This window comes from Schistocerca nitens, chromosome 1 (assembly GCF_023898315.1).
Source record: "Schistocerca nitens isolate TAMUIC-IGC-003100 chromosome 1, iqSchNite1.1, whole genome shotgun sequence".
NCBI lineage: Eukaryota > Metazoa > Arthropoda > Insecta > Orthoptera > Acrididae > Schistocerca > Schistocerca nitens.
Window position 1 is genome coordinate 745,318,031 of NC_064614.1, and position 12,334 is coordinate 745,330,364.

The following is a 12,334-nucleotide window of genomic DNA, read 5'->3' on the forward strand; positions in this document are numbered from 1 at the left end:
TTATCTGTATACAGTTTAAACTATATTAATTACTTGAAATCAGCCTAGTAGAATCTCTGGTGGAGCCCTTCGTCTTAATATTCAGCGGCTGGCTTGCTAGAAAAGATCTTTGCATTGGTTATTATTATTAAGCGTTGCATTCAGTTGGGAAAATCGATCGTTTGAACTATTCGTTCAGTTTACTACAGATCTAAAATTTCAGATGTGGACGAAGCCTTTTTGGACGATTTCTAAACTCAGAGATTGCAGGCTCTCTTCGTCACAGCTGAAACTTCCCAATTAATTACAGGGCCCAGACAATCATTAATGATTCAGACAGAGAACTCATTCGTCATTCACTCGAGAATAAAATGTTCACAAACCTTATTTCTGAGGCAAAATTATATTGATTCATTTCCATACATGTCCTGTTTGGTGTTGGTTCCAAGTCTCTTGCAATTAGTTGGTACAGTTTTATCTTTCTCTTTACTATCGCGCTAATGGCACAAACTATACTCTTTCCTATCTCGCTTTAGCGCGAAGAAGAATAAATAAAACTCTTTTAGCAATCCGATAATCTTCAAACGAATACTTCCGAAGCTGTTCCTCTCTCTCTCTCTAACTACAATAACCATGGAGCATACATTTTCGTACCTCTGTTGTTCCAAGGAATAAACGTACTAGACAAATACCTTGGCGTCGACGAGCTGTCGGCGCATATATTACTAGGAAATATGATCAGATACTTTTCAAACGTAAATAAATGTGGATGATTTGATTGACCATTATTAATTATTGCGTGATAGAGGGTAATTTTCCAGTGGGTAGATTACAATGCCCCTCGCAGCGAGCGAAGTTTGTGAGCTCAATTTTGATTCACCAAACACACTTCGCGAGCTATCTATTAACGTGGATAACCCGGAAGTGATGATTGTCAGTCCTCTGACTGAAAAAGAATATTATGTTTGAGACAGACGAAGAAACGAAATGTTGAAGACAGAAGAAATGAAGAGACAGGTACCGCGGCTGTATTGCTTTTACGTGCATCTAGGTGTTATGTTTGCTGTGCACAACCAAGGAAGATGATCTTTTATGAACTGATGTCAGGGTCTACCCATTCGGGAACTTTCTTAAGCAGGGAAACCTTGGAAAACCTCTTAAGCTTAGACCCCCAGCCTACGGTACATAGAAGATAGGAAAGCCTATAGAAGAACAAAAATAATTTTGAAATTCATCTCTAAAGGAAAGACAGGGATCAATTTGTATCACAATTTAGAGAAGAGTGGTTTGTGCCTCTAGCAAAAAAAAACGTTTTACAATAAATAACGTGAATTCGCGTTTTACAATCTTGCTTCTAGTACAATATCTTGCGGTGCTAAACTCCCCCGGGTCTTGCATGTCCCCGACGTCCACATTTGTAGTCGGTCTTCTACGCGGCCCACTCTGTAGTTGATCTTCTACGCGGCCCACAATGGGAAGATTAGAAGGAACGGGGATACTCGAATTCACATGCAACATTCATTCCAAAAGAATTAGCAATGACCAAAAGGGAAACTCTTCCTGTAAGAGAACTGATTAGGTTGCACCGTCCAAGATTCTCCTTTTTGAAAGCAAAATCCTTATGGCTTCATGGATCCTTTTTGTTACGACATACTTCACGGAATTCAACGATTACTTAATGATGTTGCCAAAAGCATCATCCGATTTTTTCGTTTGAATACTCTTTTTTACTTTGCCTCCCCACGTGTGCTTATAAGTCCAAAAGTTTTCATAGATTTTCTATCATTGATTTGTTCTTCGTAATTTAAAGGATTCATGTAACTTACTATAGATTTTGGATTCAAATCATCGAATAATGGAAAGCGTAGATCATTTTATACCAAGACATCATCCATATTTCCTTGATAAGTCATATAATTTAGCTATACTCAAAACCTTTTATTTTAAATACATATATTTTTACGTTTGAGCGCTGAAATGTAAAAGTTATTAGCATTGAGAAATGCGGATTCACCTCTTTCATTTACTCTCTGATTGATACGTTGTTCATCCATGCTCATATATGGAAATGGATTTTTCACAAAAAATTCTCAAACGAACACGAACCATTAAATTACTACTGAATCTATGAATATTTACTTTCTTTAATCATTCATTAATAAATTAAAAACTCTTAACTTCTAATTATAACACCTATTCCTTTTAAAGTACAACATGAATCAGTTTATTCACGCGTTTGGTGCGAGTCTCTTACAAAGCATCTCTGTATCGTCTATATCGATTTTAATTCTCGCGCCGACGTCAACTGTTTTGCGCGGGAAATTATCTTTGCGGCGTTAACCGTCACTCACAATTCACTACCACAACACATTCCTTCACACGTTTACACATCTAAGCGTTCACATGAGATTATATATGAATATTCACTCGGAACCTCTTTAGCTTATTCAGCGTCATTTGCGTGAAACATTTCATTTTCTTGAAGTTCAGTCAGATACTTAATCATTCTTGATTACATTAGCAATGCTAAAGTCTTATATTCACCCCAGCACAGGTGAAGCCTATCTCCACTATCTTCTTTACAACACTCGATAATAATAGTTAGTCACTATTTCTATACTCTATATTACTGATTACTTATTTCAATTTAAAGGTTTCTATCACTACACACAGAGTTTATGGTTACGTTTTTTACGAGCGTTCATTTCTGTCACTCGAAACACCATTACTCACTATCTTCTAATCTTCATTATACTTTTTTAAGTCGTTATGAGAAAATAATCCTTTTATTTTGTTCGACACCGGGTATGCTATGTCACGACCAACAATGGGGAGAAGTATGGGCTTGTGGAGGGTTCTATCAAACCCCATTTCAACATGCGATCTATTTCTTTTTGTTCTTGAGCCTTTACCCTCCAGGGAACAGGATAGAAAGTTCTACCATATGTTTCATACGGCTTAACGTAGAGATGTCATATGTATCCCTTAATAACTCCTGGCCTCTCATCAAACACGTTTTCATACGCTAATAATAATTCTTTGAGCTGCTGCTTCTGATCTTCAATAATGCAGTCGGATTCATTTAATTTCTCATACACTAATTGACCGAAATCCCCTTTGACTTGGACCTCATTATTTACGTGCTGTTTAGAATTCTGTGCAGTCCTGATTACTTGCACGCTGATCCCACTATCATATTTTCTGGTAAGGCTTTCCTTTTTCAACAAGTCCAACTCAATTTCTTGTTTATTTACATTTAACCAAATTTTTCCTGTTTTAAAATCTATTCTGCATCCGTATTGACGTAGGCTGTCGACTCCGATAATGCAGTCTACCACCAAATTTTTCACAACAAGGAATGTGCTTAATATTGCTACATTTCCTACTTCTACACTAAGTAGTGACTGCACTTTTACATTAGCCGATCTGGCCCCAACGGCGCCTATTATTCTACAATTTTGAACTGGAAAAATTGGTACTCGTCTTATATTTCTGATCTTGATGAATAGAGCCTCCGAAATAACATTCGTGGTTGCAGCTGTGTCTAAAACCGCCGTTATAGGTACAGTCTCCAAAATGACTTGCACTTCGGCTACTGCCACCTGTTCCTTATCCTCATCTTTGGGTTCTAAGTCCTCGGTCAATTCATCTGCCAGTAATCGTCCATCATTGTACGTTAGCATTGGTACACATATCCTGTTGCCCCTCAACCTATTGTTGACCGCTCCTCCGGGGCACGAGTGGGTCCTTATTAGTTTGTTGGATTTTGATTCGCCTGGTGGTTGACATCATCCGTCACTTCGGTAATCACCGGTTGATTCGTAGATGTCCGTCCCCACTGATGTTGGTTATTTGAGTTTATTCCCCCCGGTTGGTTCCACTTTCTATTACCGTTATTGTTCCATGCTTGCGGTCTGAAATTCCTTTCGTTCCCCCATACGGGATTGTATCGTTTCCCATTCCTGTTGTTCCTTGTATAGCCCCTCGCAAGACTATTGCCGGTATTATTGTTGATATTTTGAGGGGTTTCTCCACTATTTATCGATCTCTGTGCGTTCCCTTGCCTACCATTTGGCGGAGGTTCTATCTCCCTATATTGGAATCTATTGTTGCGGGCTTTCTGGTTGTTCTCTTCTATAATGTCTATATGATCTAACGTCGTGAGCAACGACTCCAAGTCTTTATCATTGCCGTAAATTAATTGATTCCGTATACTAGTTGGTAGTCTTGCCTTAAGTATGTTTATTATATCTGGCAAAGGCATAGGTCTGTCCCAATATCTAGTTTTATTTATATATTTCTCAAAATACTTCCTAAGGCTTCCTTTCAAAAAAGAGAAAGGCTCTGGGTAGAGCACCTCCTGCCTTAGGCGTTCCTGTACCCCTTCTGACCAGAATTTTGCTAAAAACGCTTTCTCAAAATCGTCATAGGTCGAGCAAACAGACGTCATGTCCGAGGCCCAGATCGCCCCCGAACCTTGTATATACCCAGTAACGAAACTGATCTTCTGCCACTCCGACCAATTTTTGGGTAGCACTCCTCTAAAACTCCTGATAAAAACAATCGGATGGACCCCTCTTTTGTCAGTGCTAAAAATCTGAAATTGCCGATGCTTTATCATTTTTTCTTCGGCATGGCACAGGCTTTCGTAATCTCCGTCCGATAAAACTTCGCGCGAACAACTAGCTCGTGGCAATTTAATATTCGAGTTACTCACACCAGTCGGTATCGTGTGCGAATGTGCAGTAACTGGCTCTATAGTCGCTGGCAACTTCTGCTGCTGGCCGGTATTCATTTGTTCTGAGCCTTGTTGTGAAACGCGTATCGACTCTGCTATCGTTTGTTTCCATTGCTCAAAATCAGCACCTAACTGCTGTCGCACTTCCTCAAGTCCTCTCGCAAACAAATTCTCTTCCTGTTTGCCGCATAGACTCTGGAATGCTGCTTTAACATTTTGCTCAACGTTTTCACACATTAGCCTTTTGTTTTCTAATGTGATTTCGGATAGTTTACCTGTTAATACATTAATTTGGTGGTCTATAACGTCCTGACGTTCTGTCAGATGTTCCACACTTTCCTTTAAGTTCGTCTGCGTACGTGCCAATTCAGGAAGTTGCGCAATTGCACATGACATGGCATCTTGCTTCTGTACTAAATGCGGAACCATTTCCACCTGTTCCCGTACGGTGTCTATCTTAATAGCCACATACTCCTTCATTTCTACACGTACGCGGTGAGTAGATTCCTCACATTGAGCTTTAACCAATTCTATTTGTGCAGTTAATTTTTGTTCCGTCTCTTCGGCCTGATCTTTAAGTTCCTTTGTCTTCGCCTCTATCCGCTGCTCTAATTCGGAAAAACTGTCGTGTAACTGCTGCTTAATCTCAGCTTTCAGGTTTTCCTGCCCCTCAGTAACTGAGGCTAACTTCGAATTCAAATCATTTTGCCCCTCCGTAACTGAGGCTAACTTCGAATTCAAATCATTTTGCCCCTCGGTAACTGAAGCTAACTTCGAATTCAAATCATTTTGCTCCTCGGTAACTGAAGCTAACTTCGAATTCAAATCATTTTGCCCCTCGGTAACTGAGGCTAACTTCGCATTAATGTCAATTTTCATATTTTCTTGGCCTTCAGTAACTGAGGCTAATTTCGTATTCATATTATTCATGGTCTCAGTTAACATTTGCATCTGCCTCATGATAATGACCAATGGATCTAATCCATGTTGCGTACCTGCTCTTACATCTCCAGCCGTGTCTACAGGGCGTTCTATTACGCTATCTGTAGCGATCGGTTCTACCACACTTCTTACTACATCACTATTATCCGTGCTCACAGCTGAAGGCTGTTGCGTGTTGCTCTGCTCTGCTTGACTCATCTTAAACATTGCCCTAGTTAAAACCATATAAATATTTTACAGTCAATATGTATATATCTCCTTTCACACAATAATACTTCTGTGTGGCTACTTTCTTATAGTACTTATTCAGGTAAATGCAACTAGGGCAGTTCAACCAATCTACATGTAGCATGCACACAATTCGTAAATGTTCAAATCTACGTCTACTTCCTCAATACTAGCAAGCTTTAATACAAAATTATAGATCTGGCCTTTTTTCTGCGCCCAGCGTGCTGCTTTTCTTTGAAGATCCAACTAATTCGCCTGCGAGTATCTCTTCTCTTTTCCAAGTTAAGTTGTCTCGTCGTAGTTCACATGAAACAGAGAACAAAATTATTTTAACAACGTCCAAAAACGTGTCCTGTCACGGATTGGCCATTATAATTGAATTCTTTGATTTACTATTGTTAAATGATGAAAGTCTATATGTGGTGTATGCAGCTTGCCGCTAACTCGGTGTAATATGTTGTCTGTACAGAAGTGTATCTGTCGCTTTTATCGCTCTTTCACTCTCACACAGAAATGTTCTTTATCTGTATACAGTTTAAACTATATTAATTACTTGAAATCAGCCTAGTAGAATCTCTGGTGGAGCCCTTCGTCTTAATATTCAGCGGCTGGCTTGCTAGAAAAGATCTTTGCATTGGTTATTATTATTAAGCGTTGCATTCAGTTGGGAAAATCGATCGTTTGAACTATTCGTTCAGTTTACTACAGATCTAAAATTTCAGATGTGGACGAAGCCTTTTTGGACGATTTCTAAACTCAGAGATTGCAGGCTCTCTTCGTCACAGCTGAAACTTCCCAATTAATTACAGGGCCCAGACAATCATTAATGATTCAGACAGAGAACTCATTCGTCATTCACTCGAGAATAAAATGTTCACAAACCTTATTTCTGAGGCAAAATTATATTGATTCATTTCCATACATGTCCTGTTTGGTGTTGGTTCCAAGTCTCTTGCAATTAGTTGGTACAGTTTTATCTTTCTCTTTACTATCGCGCTAATGGCACAAACTATACTCTTTCCTATCTCGCTTTAGCGCGAAGAAGAATAAATAAAACTCTTTTAGCAATCCGATAATCTTCAAACGAATACTTCCGAAGCTGTTCCTCTCTCTCTCTCTAACTACAATAACCATGGAGCATACATTTTCGTACTTCTGTTGTTCCAAGGAATAAACGTACTAGACAAATACCTTGGCGTCGACGAGCTGTCGGCGCATATATTACTAGGAAATATGATCAGATACTTTTCAAACGTAAATAAATGTGGATGATTTGATTGACCATTATTAATTATTGCGTGATAGAGGGTAATTTTCCAGTGGGTAGATTACAGTTGGATAGTCTACCTGCGTGCTACGGTACTGTGACGCAGAGCTTTGAGCATGTTACGTGGTTGCACATTTGAAGTAAAAAAATAAATAAATTGTGAGTTGTTAATTAAAATTTAATGACTACCCGTTGTACAGATTACAAAATAGCATACTGCCATAAATTTAATAAAAATGCAAGCGTATGTGAAGATCAACATGTGAGTCTGCAATTCTACTGATGTGGCTAGTGATACACTTGACTAGGAATTTTAGCTTCACATGTTACAAGTTTTAATTCAAAATTCGTGTCTGAAATAGAAGTAGTGGAGCAAAAGAAATGATTTCAGGCTAGATTTAAAACATGCTTTTAGTGTTTGTTGAACTTTTATATTATCCTGCAAATGACCAAAGATCATTGCAATGTATCATGCTTTCTCTTCGGGAGTGGCCGTTAAACAGAATTGTTACTGTTGCCAGAGCAGCGCTTTTTCGTGCCCCGTAGAATTGTTCACATGGCTATCATCTTTGGTTCGTGTTGCTTTATGATAAATGAACAGGAAATTGATTGTGTGCTCTGTAAAAACTGACACAGCATACAGATGCACAAATGATTCTAGCTTGAATGGCCCCTCTTGTCAATTTTAATTAACTGTGAATGTATAATTGAAGAGGAGTAAATGTCTCATTTGACATAATTGGTGAGCCTTTAATTCAAATTAACGTATACTTCTAATTTATAGCTGAGAATAACATGAATTTGCACTCGTCATGAAGTCTTAGCATGGCAACTTAGCAGTTCATGTGCAGCTCTAGATCTGACTTCTCTGACAGTTTATTATCATACTACAGGGTGGTGCAAATGAAAGTAGCCCGGAGAACAGAGTTCCAGGATACAAAGAAACACAGCAGAGGAAAGTAAATACAGTATTACCCTGACTATAGCAGATGTTGAATGTGACCACCATTCATCTTTTGGCACTTTAGGGCCCTAGTCAGCAAAAGTATGAGGGCGGATCGAAGCTGGACTGCTGGAACTGCTAAATGCTAACTTTGTAAACTCTTTGCGCGCCTCAGTACACAGTACATGGTAAAACCTGCGCAGAGGCAACTGTGGTGTACCACAGGTTATAGATGGCAGAGGTGAACGACGGCAGCAGAGATGTGTACAGGTCAACAGAGTGCAACTCTTGAGCAACTGACCGCCCTGATGAACAAAGGGGATACCAACAGTGTTTACTCTGCGGCTGTTCAGCGAACTTTATGTGTATGGGCCTCCGCTGCCGGCGCCTGGTTCGTGCACCCTTTGCCGACTGCTGTTCATCGGGGACGAAGGCTGGAATTTGCACGCCAGTACCGCAGGTGGACGTCCACTGAGTGGCGACGTGTGACATTTTCAGATGAATCACGTTCTTTACTCCTACAGGCAGATGGCACCGTTGGTACGTACGCAGTTAAACACCTGAAAGTAAACATCCAGCAACAATCGTCGGAAGGGTCCAGGCCAGAGGGGAAAGCGTTATGTTCCGGGGAATGTTTGCATCGCATTTCTCGGTGATCTCGTCATTCTGGAAGCCACAATGGATCAACACAAATACGCATCTATCCTTGGGGACCACGTCGACGCCTACATTCAGTTTGTTTGTCTTTGGCACCTTGGCATCTATAAGCAGGACAATGCAACGTGTCACACAGCTCGCACTGTACGTGCGTGGTTCGAAGAACACCAGTATGAGTTTACCGAACTCTCCTGGCCACCAAACCAGTCGAAAATCTGTGGGATCACCTCGATTGGGCTGTTCGCGCCATGGATCGTCAGTCGAGAAATGTAGCGCAGCTGGCCACGGCACTGGAGTTGATATGGCTCCACATCCCTATTGGTACTTTCCAGAATCTCTCTGACACTCTTCCCCCATGTCTCGCACTGAATAATGTGGTTATTCAGTCTTTTGACAGGTGGTCACATTAATGTGACTGGGCAGTGCATTTACTTTACACGCAACAGGCATCTAACACTCGGTTGGCTATCCACGATTGCTTAAGTAAGCCACAACTATTGAAAGCAGCCGGCCGCTGTTGCCGAGCAGTTCTAGGCGCTTCAGTCCGGAACCACGCTGCTGCTACGGTCGCAGGTTGGCCTGCCTCGGGCATGGATGTGTGTGATGTCCTTAGGTTAGTTAGGTTTAAGTAGTTCTAAGTCTAGGGGACTGATGACCTCAGATGTTAAGTCCCATAGTGCTTAGAGCCATTTGAACCATTTTTTTTGTTAAAACTAGTTCTGTTTGTCACATTCCAGAACTGATGTTTCGTTACCTCCGCAATAATACTATCTATGTATCTAAAAATTTTCCTTTTTCTAGTCCTCAGAGAATTTTTGAACGCTACAGTTTCTGAGCAGGACCTCTTTTGTCATATTTTGAAACGTATATATCTGTTAGTGCCACCGAGCAAACTGTAGCTCTAAGTTCCGAGCGAGTTGTGAAAATTTATCGGCCGGACAAGAATAGAAATACGGCAGGCTGATGAAATCGCAGATAACCCTACTTAATCACCACCGCGGTCGATGCGTTTGGCACAGCGTCTCTCAAAGAAAACGCCAGTTGTACGAGCGATAGAATACCACTCTGGCTGCTATCGCCTTTGCGCCCTTGGTAGAGAAAAATAAAGGCTTCATTCAGTTTCTTCGACGCTTGTGATAAAATAGTTCGAAGCAGTAACAGCTGGTGACTGCCTCCTCAAAAGATACATCTTTCTGACAGCTTTATCGACAGACGTTTACTTCAGCAAAATGAGGCCACATTTCACTTTTTCATGTCAACTACATTTTAGTTGAAGCGGAAAGACAGAATGGTACCCGTTCACTGTTGGACATTTTCAGATCTCGAGATGTTTGACCAGTCAAGAACGCATGTGTGTCCGTCTTTGGCTGCTGCTCCGTTCGGAGAGTGACCGCCAAAAATCATCCACAGTAAAAACCACTTTACATAGTGGTTGGCAACGGCCTTGACGCAGTGGATACACCGGTTCCCGTCAGAACACCGAAGTTAAGTGCTGTCGCGTGTCGCTGGCACTTGGATGGGTGACCATCCGAGCCGCCATGCGCTGTTGCCGTTTTTCGGGATGCACTCAGCCTCATGATGCCAATTGAGGAGTTACTCGACCAAATAGTAGCGGCTACGGTCACAGAAAACCATCATAACGACCGGGAGAGCGGTGTGCTGACCACACGCCCATTCTATCCGCATCCTCATCTGAGGATGACACGGCGGTCGGATGGTCCCGATGGGCCACTTGTGGCCTGAAGACGGAGTGCTTAAATAGTGATTAAAACGTTGGTACGTCCTTTGCAACATGACACCGCCTACAACCGAGAAGAATTTTATGAAAACTGACCATGGCAACGGTAGTTTACAAACTTAGATGACTGCAAGAATGTTGGAATTTAACGTCGTGTCGACATCAAGGATGTTAGAGACCGAGTTGCCTAAGCATAGGGAAGGGAATCAGTTGTGGCCTTGTCGAAGAAACAATTGGGCATTCGCCTCAACCGTTTTAGAAAACAACGAAAAATGTAAACCGTGACGTCAGTAGATCATTTGATTCATGTTCGTCGCAGTTATTGATTCCAGTTTCATCATCACGACGTCAATTCGTTACAATTATAGGGTAGTATTGCTTTCACCAAGAGCAGTGACCGTGAACATGAAATTGCTCTAAATTTTTCTTCTGTAATCATCGGTAAGCCTTGTAGACACTGAACTGCCAACGCTGCGGACATAGACCCTAGTCTCCTCTTCTCCCTCCCCCCCTACCCCTCACCGCTCTCAGGAGCCTTCCTCGCCACCCCACGAATTCGCGAATAACGAGCCCAAAATGCAACGTCTTCTTCAACGGAGGATGCAAGACGGCTATAACGATTCAGAGTCCCAAAATATTAATTTGTTTCATGAGACTACATTGAAATGTGAAGCTAAAACATCACTAAATAGTCACCTTTGTCTCTTCGTACAGCACGGCAGCTCCCCTAGCAAGCTTTACGGACGCGCCAACATTATGAAAGCACAGGAGTTCTGTGTCTGTGTAGTATATGTCACACATGTTTTTCATTTCATTTCATTAATTACATATTTAAAGACCTGCTACCTAGTATTTTAAAACCAGATCGTACATTTCACAATTGTTTCACGTGACAGCACGGATAGTTGCATATTACTAACATATCAAAATTTTAACAATGAGTTACGGAGAAAATTAAATCAGTTAAAAAAAGCTGAGGGTATTAAACAAAAAAATGTTGGTTACTTAGAAGGAAGCGAAAGAAAGATAGGAAAGAAAAGACCTGCAGCTTTTTCTTTTACTATTCGAACAAAATATAAATTATATCGAATGGAAAATTGAAGCTCACAAATTATTTTCTGAGTTTGAAGGACGTTTAGAGATGAAACGAAAGATCAGAGGTGAGCCGTAGATTCCCTCCAGTAAAGCCCCATAGACCAACGGTGGAGGAGGGCTGTGGGGACTACCTTAGAAAGTCGTCCAGCCATGCACCCATCGCTGGTTCGTGTTGTTACTATGTCCCTGGTTCTACTACACAGGTTTTACGTGACGGTGCAATAACAAGTCACGACTTGTTTACTAGGAGATCTGGTTGAGCAAGTTGTGATCTTCGTCTGTTTTGTTCCTTGGGTCACTTTCGTCATCTTCCTCTGAGGTGTCTGACACGTTGGTTGTTTGATGTGCCCTGTGTCTCACGTCTACATCTACATCCATACTCCGCAAGCCACCTGACGGTGTGTGGCGGAGGGTACCTTGAGTACCTCTATCGGTTCTCCCTTCTATTCAGGTCTATTCTGTCGTTCTTTTGCGTACTAAAAGTGCAGGACCTCGGAGAGCTAGTCTACCGTACTATCGATTCATTTCGATGCTGTGCTCTCGTCATCTGGCCTGTGCGAGAGGACTGCAGTGTATTACGACGTGATCTAGGGAGACACGCTCTGTACGAGTACATATTTGCATTTCACTGATATGCTTTCAGTGCGAATGCGTCTGATAAGGGCCACGTTCAGTCAGGATGTGGACCGCGCCTCTACTAAAGTCGTTACGTCTGCTCTTCTCAGGTCCTATTTGAAGCTTCCTGCT

At 41.4% G+C, this 12,334-nt stretch overlaps 1 pseudogene; it reads left to right on the forward strand.

The window, feature by feature from the left end:
• The first annotated feature begins 10,188 nt into the window (after nucleotides 1-10,188).
• LOC126205788 (5S ribosomal RNA) lies at nucleotides 10,189-10,306 on the forward strand (annotated as a pseudogene).
• Nucleotides 10,307-12,334: the final 2,028 nt, after the last annotated feature.